Source organism: Aquarana catesbeiana, linkage group LG06, assembly GCF_042186555.1.
Source record: "Aquarana catesbeiana isolate 2022-GZ linkage group LG06, ASM4218655v1, whole genome shotgun sequence".
In the NCBI taxonomy this organism is placed as follows: domain Eukaryota; kingdom Metazoa; phylum Chordata; class Amphibia; order Anura; family Ranidae; genus Aquarana; species Aquarana catesbeiana.
In genome coordinates, this window is record NC_133329.1 from 22,505,300 (window position 1) to 22,515,279 (window position 9,980).

Consider the following 9,980-nt stretch of genomic DNA (forward strand, 5'->3'; position numbering starts at 1 on the left):
TTGAAATTACGCAGTGCCGTGTCACAAAAAATGGCTTGGTCATGAAGGGGGTAAATCTTTGAGAAGTCAATTGGTTAAGTGTTTAATCACCTGAACTATCCATGTAGAAGATTATAAATAGGGGGGCTATTTACTAAAACTGGAGTGTGGGCATCAACTAAATCTGGTACAAAGGAAAAGAAACAGCGCCTCTAAGTGCAGTATTGGTAAACCATTTAATAATTCAAAAGTAAAACTACTCATAAAGGGAGCATAAACACAAGCATGATAGTAATCCTGCAGCAAAATCCGGAGGTGGTTTTTCTACTAAACGTCCGTGTCTCTGAAGTACAGCTCATGCAGGTGGATTCCAGCATTCGCAGCCTATGAGAACAGCAGGAAACTCAGGGGCAATTGGAGATGACGTCACTTCCGGGTGCAGGGTGAGAGGAGGTGGCTTCATGTTCGGAGCATGCTTGCTCCTTCCTCAGGCCTTACATTATCTGTTTAAATCTGGTACAACTCTGGATAGAAACCAATCAGCTTCCAGGTTTTATTGCCAAAGATTAATTGAACAAGCTGAAGTTCAAAGCTGATTGGCTACCATGCACATCTGCACCAGATTGTGAATGCACCAGTTGTAGTAAATCTCCCCATAATGAATTAGGAAGTGACATGACCCCCTTACTGTATACATACTTTTTTCTATATTAATATAATCAGTAAAATATCCAATCCAGATTACAATTGTATCAATCTAAGACACAGATGAGCATATAAAATGTGTGTAACAAGTGAAAAAGTCATTGCATTTATCAGTTTGAACCGTATATAAAATGTGTCTGTTTATGTGCCTGAAAAGGACAAAGGACATGTTACGAGGAGCCTAAAGTTTGCTATACTATTAAGAAAAGTTGTATTTGAAACATATGGATCAAAAAAATTCTAAAAAATACATAAATTAGGCTGAATATGTTTTATTAAAAATGATGACTGATACCGAAAATAAGTAAAAAAAAAAAAAAAAAAGATACCTGTGAAATTTTAAGCCAGTAAAATGGTGAATTTTCGTTGTTTCATCTTCTCTCCATATTTTTTATCTAATATCCCTAGAAGAAGTAAATGCTGATGGAAATAGGAGATAGGAAATCTGTGTGATGCTTCTGGTCACAATACAGTTGTATTAGCCATCCATAGATATATTTATAATACAGAAATTTCCCCTGACATCTCCGGATTACACAGGAGGGTATATTAGCTCCGTATTCCTCTAAAACATGGTTTCTTGGGAAAATGAATCTCTATAGAAAATAAATCGTCTTCTGAGTTCATGTATCCCTCACTGACACACAACTTCTCTCTACTGATAAATAAGCAACTTAATCTAAAAAAAAAATTCACTTAAGTTTGAAAAGGTTACGTTTTGAAAGTAGAGTGACTGACAAAATATTGAAGGACATCAAAAGAAAATATACAAAAAAGGTAAAAATAATAAAGAGTGGAGGAATATATGGAACATTAATCCTCCAGCTGCCCTATGTTGAACATTTTCCGCATTTGTTAAGCTTGAAGTGATGTAGATTAAAAAAAAAAAAAATAATAATAATCAATAAGTTTGGTGCAACGTTGCACCAAAACAAAATTGACGTCTTTTTTTTCCCCCACAAATAGAGCTTTCTTTTGGTGATATTTGATCACCTCTCGGTTTTTATTTTTTGCGCTATAAACAAAAAAAGAGCGACAATTTTGAAGAAAAAGCAATATTTTTTACTTTTTGCTATAATAAATATCCCCCAAAAAATATATAAAAAAACTATTTTTTTCCTCAGTTTAGGCTGATATGTATCTTCTACATATTTTTGGTAAAAAAAAATTCCAATAAGCGTATATTGATTGGTTTGCGCAAAAGTTATAGCGTCTACAAAATAAGGGATAGTTTTATGGCGTTTTTATTATTATTTTTTTTTATTAGTAATGGCATTGATCTGCAATTTTTTATTGTAACTGCGACATTATGGCGGACACATCGAATACTTTTGACTCATTGTCTTTTATACAGCGATCAGTGCTATAAAAATGCACTGATTACTGTGTAAATGACACTGGCAGGGAAGGGGTTAAACACTAGTGGACGATCAAGGGGTTAAGTGTGTCCTAGGGAGTGATTCTAACTATGGGGGGGATGGGCTATCACTGACATGACAGCGATCACTGCTCCCGATGACAGGGAGAACGGGGAAATGCCTTGTTTTCATAGGTTACTCCCCGTTCTGCAGCTCTGTGACACGATAGCGGAACACCGGTGGACATCGAGTCCGCAGGTCCCACGGGCACAGTCATGCTGTACGCGGTGGATGCGCGTGCATCCGCTAGCCCTGCCAATTAAAGGAGATGTACAGGTACGCCCATTTGCCCACCACTGCCATTGTGCCGACGTATATCGGCTTGCAGCGGTCAGCAAGTGGTTAATTAATTTCACTTTCTCTAGACTCTTTCTAGTTCCTGAACATCCTTTCTGAGAACTGGTACCCAATTCTGGACTGCTAATCGGCTGTGTAGAGGGGAAGATACTGAGGTTTATACTGAGGTTGAGGCTGTTTAGACAGCAAGTTAAAGTTCACTTAACAAACCAAAGAAAAAAAAAGGGGGAGGAGTGAGGGGAGGAGGGGGATGAAGCGGGAATCTGAAGGGATAGGAGGGGGAAAAGAAAAGGTCGTCTCATTCCCCCTTCCACATTCCAAACACCCCAGATTGACACTCCAACAGACACTCCATTATAGCCCTTAGTAATTTCTCAGTAGTTTTAAAATGAGATCAACAGGACCACATGGTCATAAATGTATGTAGTTGATCTTGGGAGATATCAATTATTTTCTCTATTTCTTCAATTGTGTTTATTCTTGTAAAACATTAACCTTAACCATTTGATTGGGTGTAGAGTGCCAATAAACAGGGATGCACAGTCTTGTGCATTTACCATGCATTAATCCATGTGCATGACCAAGGACTGATTGGGTCTGAGGAGGGCAGCAAGATCAGGGAACGTTCCACACAAAAGGGTTGACTGCATCTCACACCTCCAGACTTAGCACCCAAGGGCAGGAGAATTGTTTTTTTTATGTTTTGCATGACCAAGGACTTACAGTAGGCCTTTCTAGAGAGGGAAGTATGATGCAGAAAAAATTTTGCTGGAGTACAGCTTCCAGGTTTTATTGCCAAAGCTTTGATAAGCTGACTTTAGAAGCTGATAGCTTACCATGCACAGCTGCACCAGATTTTGAGTGCTTCAGTTTTAGTAAATCTCCCCCATTATATCTGAGATCAGAGGTAGTATAACTGTCAGACAATGAAAAATTATCGAATGTCAAAAATAAAATAAAAAATATTAAAAACGTATTGGCTTAAATCTAAATAGACAATAATTGTGATGCTTTGCCTGTAATTTCTTACATTTGGAGGGGAATATCATATGTTTGGCTCAGTGTCAGAGCTTAGTGATTTTTTTGTTTTTAAGGTGTTTATTTTATTTTTTTCCTGTAGTGCCTTTATGAATACAATAGTAAATACAACAACCCCTGTGTCTAGGTACTTACATTTAGGCTGCTCAACCCAATAAGGTTTAAATAATTGCATATTCACACATTGTATTATGGTAAAGACAGATGTTTTTCCTTTGAAGCTTAGTCAAGGACTACACTGACAATCATGGCAATGAAGAGCCAGACGAATGGACAGTAGAAGTTTCCATCCAGGGTTTCCATCTTAAAAAATGTTTGGGCAAATCCAACCCATATAGGTTATCTTATATTTTGGAAGTTTTTAATTCACATGATAAAAAAACTTGTAGAGTTGGAGGGGGTAACATTTTTCCAAATAGGAGGAATAAACTTCCTGGCTTGAAAGAAAATGAGTCTGAACATCGTGTGATTATAGGTGATGATGGACAAGGCCATTTGGAATGCCAAAGAAACAAACCTCTTGGGTTTTGGGGGCCTGAAGACCTAGGTTGGTTTCTGGTACATTGAACAGACTGTTCCAGAAGATAACGGTTTGTGGAAAAGCCAATATCATGGAACATCTGCTAATGTAGTACTACATCTGGGACAATGACCATGGGTCCCAAGTCCCATACGGAACAGCTTAGCTGGTGTATAATGTAGAAGATGAATGATTTTGAATTGTTTGAGGTTTTCCACAGTACTGATTACATCATAAAACCAGGCGTCAATAATTTTACCCTATCCTTTTCCTGTGAGGTCGGGTATATCTCTAGTAGGAGCAATTTCTAATAGGAACTGCCAAATGTATTTGATTATTTAGCTTACAAACACTTGTAAAAATGTGTGGTAAAATTGGTTTGAACTCAATAGTTTTAATACAAGTGTAAATAAATATGCCTGTTGATGAAGGTTTTTGATCTATTTATTCATTCATTTTATATTGGTTGATGAGCATGGGTCTTTTTTCAATGTACCCAAATACGGTATGTACTGATGTACATTCTGAGTACATGGACATGTACACAGAAGAGTTCTGAGAACTTCTAGAATGTAATGTGTTTTGCGAGAGATAAGAGGTATATCATGGAGAGTCCCATCACAGATTCCTCAGCATCAACTAAAACTCTGAACAATGTGGACTGTTCTAGGAATCTCAATTAGTAACCAATACAGGACTGCATGTTGGTTACTGATAGGCCTTCTCAATTCAGATCTTCTGTAATGCCGCGTACACACGGTCGGACTTTTCAGCTACAAAAGTCCAACAGCCCATCCGACAGTCTTTCGACTGACTTTTGGCGGACTTTCAACGGACTTTCTAACGACCGGACTTGCTTACACATGATCACACCAAAGTCCGACGGATTCGTACGTGATGACATTCACCGGACTAAAGTAAGGAAGTTGATAGCCAGTAGCCAATAGCTGCCCTAGCATAGTTTTTTGTCCGTCGGACTAGCATACAGACGAGCGGATTTATGGGTCCGGCGGAGTTACGACGTAAAGATTTGAAGCCTGTTCCAAATCAAAAGTCCGTCAGATTTGCGACTGGAAAAGTCCGCTGAAGGTCCGGTGAAGCCCACACACGATCGCATTGATCGCTGGATTTGGTCCGTCGGCGTCCGTCAGACAAGTCCAGTCGAAAAGTCCGACCGTGTGTACGCGGCATAACTCACAGATAAGGGAGCATTTCTTTATCTACATTACAATGGTGTCTGTCTTATTTCTTCGCTAGTCATTTATGAACCCTTCACATGTATCTGTACTGTATATTCTCTTTAATTTAGTTTTTATATTTGGTCAGTTTCTGTACTTGTCACCACTTTTATTGTAACTTTCTTTAAGCTTTAGAACTTTACATTTACCTTAATTTACTTTATTATCAGTAGAGCACATTTGTGTGTCAGCGAGGGATATAATATATATGTGGGCAGGGGGATTACTTTTTCACAAGGGAGGTTTGGACAGCTTTTTTCCATTAATAAATTAAATCATCCTTTAAAAACGGCATTTTGTATTTACTTGGGCTATCTTTGTGTATTTTTAAAATTAGTTTGATGATCTAAAGTGTGACAAAAATATGTCAACCTTAGCTAAAAAAAAAAAGTTGAAAAGGGTGGAAAGAGTCTATGGAAGACCTTACTGACCTAGCTACACAATAAGGTCTAAAGTTGATAACTGTAAAGTTCTGAACTTTGGGACTAAAAGCATACATATATCATACAACCATGAGCAGTAAAACTATGTTAATCAATGATGACCCTGGAGTTGGACCTTTTGTTAGATAAAAGACTTAATAAAAGCATGCAATAGAAATCTGTAGCTTTTGAGAGTGACACAGAAATGTTGGTTTCCCAGCTGACCTAAAGGAACCAGTGGATTTCAGCAGACATCAGCCAAATGTACCTGGGTTTGAAATAAGTCTGGTTCGGTGAAAAAGTTCAGGTCAAAATCGAACCCAATGAAAGTCACTGGGAGTTGAATGATAAAACACAATGATTATTTTGTGGGCTAATAGATAAGGAATCGTCAAACAAATGGCAAAGGAGCCTGGGCACTGCCATAGTGTACATCGGGCAGCACAGTGGTGTAGTGGGTAGCACTCTCGCCTAGCAGTAAAATGGGTCGGTGGTTTGAATCCCAACCATGACACTACCTGAATGGAGTTTGCATGTTCTCCCTGTGCTTGCGTTGGTTTCCTCCGGGTACTCTGGTTTCCTCCCACACTCCAAAGGCATGCTGGTAGGTTAATTGGCTTCTGTCCAAAATTGGCCCTAGTATATGAATGTGAGTTGGGGCCTTGGATTGTGGGCTCCTTGACGGTAGGGACCAATGTGAGTGTGCGATGTATGTGTGGAGTGCTGCGTAAATTGACTGCGCTAATGGGTACCTTAAATAAATAATATGTAATAGAGGAGCATCTTAATGAGACACAATGTACAGGTGTAGGCACAATTGTAGACATGCACTCACTCAGGTTAAACTGCATGGACTGTTGTCTTTATTCAACCTTACTAACTATGTAACTATGTAACATATAGCAAAACTACATTTTTTAAAATTCTGTTTGTTGGGGAGCAGTGATGCCAAAAATGCTTTAAGATCAACATTAAAAATGCTAAATTATTTTAAATAACATGACTAGGGGGTTCTTTCACCCCTGTTTGTGAAGTGGGACATCTGTGGGATGTATACAACCTACTAAAGCAGCACTGAAGTTTGCAAAGAAAAAGTGTGTTTAAATTGCCCACAAAATTACAGCTCCTGGCTTTTTAATTCTGTTTGTAAAAAAAGCAGCCAGGATTCCATTCATCTACCCTAGACCCCTACCCTAGAGAAGGGTCTGGTATAGGTGTTAATTAGGGACCCCACACAAAAAAATTATGGCGTAGGGTTCACCCTAAAAATACACATCATACACATACCTTATCCTTGATGAGAGTCTGAAGTGGATATCAAGGGTTTTTATTTTTTTTTTATTAAAAGACTTGTCAAATGCCGTGTGTGCTCCTTTTTATTTATTTATTTATTCATTTTTACCTCTTACTTAATCCCATGGAGGGGGCAGTATCTGGGTTTATTGCTAAAGGGATTTCCATATTCTGAAAAGCCCCCACCCACAGACCTCCACCACCACCAGGCCAGGGTTTTGGGGAATAGGCCCTCATCTTCATAAACATGGGGACAAGGTTATTTACCAGGGGGATATCCCTTGACAAGAATTCCAACATGTTAACGAAAAATGGTCTGGTATGTTTCAGGATGAGGGCACACACTCCTACCTTCTTTTCTGGCCAGGAAGACTGAATGCTCAGCTAAGGTTCTGGTGTGGATTTTTTAAGGGAACTTCCCACTTTTTGTTTTTGATTTTTATATTGGGTTAACCTTTAAAAACCATTTGAAGGGCCTGGCATAGAGTGTGGGGGGGATGCCAATTTGTTTGGTTTATTTGTATGCAGTTCCCCTAAAATACCTACCCATCATGCCCCGGGACTGTGGGGTCACCGGGTGACATCACCCAGTGACCACGCCCCGTGCCTAAGTCATTGCGCACCGCTCACACAGCATTACAGCAGGAGAGAGTGTCCTGTCAACATCGGAAGAAGAGAAAAAGGAACAAGACGGCGGAGAAGACCGGGCCACCGCTAGCAAAAGAGCGGCAAAAGAGCAGAAGATAGCGGAGGAGCCCGGCAGAAGATCCGGAAAGCGGGAGAAGAACTGGACACCGGGAGAAGACGCCGGATACCGAGAGAAGAGGCCGGAGAGAGAGGAGAAGTTGGAAGAAGACCCCTGAAGTTGGAAGAAGACCCCCAGAGCTGACTAATAAATTACTTTAAAAACCTGTGTAGTGTGTTTTTTTATTGACACTTTTTTACCTAGGTGGATGGATAGGGGTACGATGTACCCCATACTCATTCACATAGGGTGGGGGGCCGGGATCTGGGGGCCCTCTTATTAAAGGGGGCTCCCGGATTCCGATAAGCCCTCTGCCCGCAGACCCCAACAACCAAGGTTGTCAAGGAAGAGGCCCTTGTCCTCATCAACATGGGGACAAAGTACTTTGGGGTGGGGGGACCGCAGGGCGCCCCCTGCCCCAAAGCCTACCCCCCCAAGTAGAGGGCATGTGGCCTGGTGCGGTTCAGGAGGGGGAGGCTCGCTCGTCCCCACTCCCTTTCCTGACCGGCCGGGCTGCGTGCTCGGATAAGGGTCTGGTATGGATTTTGGGGGGACCCCACACCTTTTTTTTGGCCATCACTATCTACACTTCCTTCAACACTTCCTTCCACATCAGCTGAGGCTCCTGAAGTCCAACCTGGGCCTTCCACCCAGGAAGAAGATGTGGAGGAGCCCAACTTGACCCAGGTATAGCATTGTTGAACATATTTCTTGTCAAAAATGTAATGATGTTAACTAGATGTTATTGATCACTAATTTCTGATTTAACAAAGCGGTTTACATATCAATAGACAGTAGTAGCCAAAAATGAAAGGGACAAGAATGAAAAATGCTGGGGTCAGAATGATAGCCTTTTCTATTTGTTAACATTCAATTTGCAACAGTCATGACCTCAAAATTGTATGTGATTTATGACCAAAAAACTAAAACTATGTACCATTTTCATACACAGGAAAGTCTCAGCCATGAGATGGACGTGGCAAGTAGCCTGACGGAATCCTAGGTTCCACCCCTCCGCCCTCCAACCAAAAGAGCCAGGAAGGTGAGGAACCTGGAGGATTCCATGGCTGCTTTCCTTCCACAAGCTACTGCAGCACTTACCACGACCCCTGGTGGCCACGAGTCATTTGGATGTGTCACAGCAAGAAAACTCGAACACATGGAGGAGGGCCAACGCCTGATCTCTGAAGAAATAATTCTTCACGCCCTTAACAAGGGGACAAGGGGCCAACTCACAACTCAAACCCACCTGTGTGAGTTGGACCATGCTCCTCCACCACCTCCAGAACAGGGGTTGTTGGTTGGCTAATTATCTGCAAATCGTGCCACATCCTAAAATAAGAGTTTAAACAGAGACAGTTCCCCTAGTGGACTTTAAAGGCACATATGAAAAAATGTGTAAGAGAATGTAGTAAGTAGACAATAATTTATTCATTACAAAAAAATCTCATAAAAGCATCAAACATATAACACAAATAGAAAGGAATGCGATTTCATGTATCTATACATATATAGCTATTGATACCAATAAGCTTGCACCCGACGCGTTTCGGAGTTGTTTTAGCCTCCTTCTTCAGGGGTGGTTGTAAGCTTTAACAGAGATTTCTATATAAGAAATAGTTTATTCAACATAGACATAGTAAGTATATGTATATATCAGATCATAAAAATATAGGTGCAATATTGAATTCATTTCGTTTACACTTACATTGGTATATATGTAGACTAGCTACGCGTTCCAGAGAGGTTTAAAAACAACGGTGCTGACACTGACTGCCCATCAAGCGTGTTTCCCAATCGTGATATGTAGGAATTATTTAGTATGCCCAGAGTATTAGTATTACATCTGTCGAAATGAAAATAGCTGGGTATGGATAAATAGGGTGGTTTTACTTCCTTGTGATAGGAAGAAAGGCCCATCAATAGAGGGCATACAGATATTTTGGATCTGGAATCTCACTGAGGCCAAATGTGGGTCCTGTAAATTGCCAAAATATATGAATGTATAGTGACCAGAAATATGGGTATACTCAATGATAAGAAAGAAGTTTTTTTGGGTAATACAGATGTAAAAAAAAAGGAAAAGATTCCCCAAATGGGGTTTTTAGGCAGCAAAGGGAGGATATTAGGCCAATGTATGTAAAAATAAATTAGTTTTATTATACAAAAATAGCTTCAACACACCGGTTAAAAAATGAGCTCCAATACAGAGTGTTAACAAATCTCATGACACTCAGCACATATAATGTAAGCACGTTTACATAGCAACATTGTATATGTATTGACAGTATCAGAAATGTAGACCTGATGCGTTTCGACCTATAT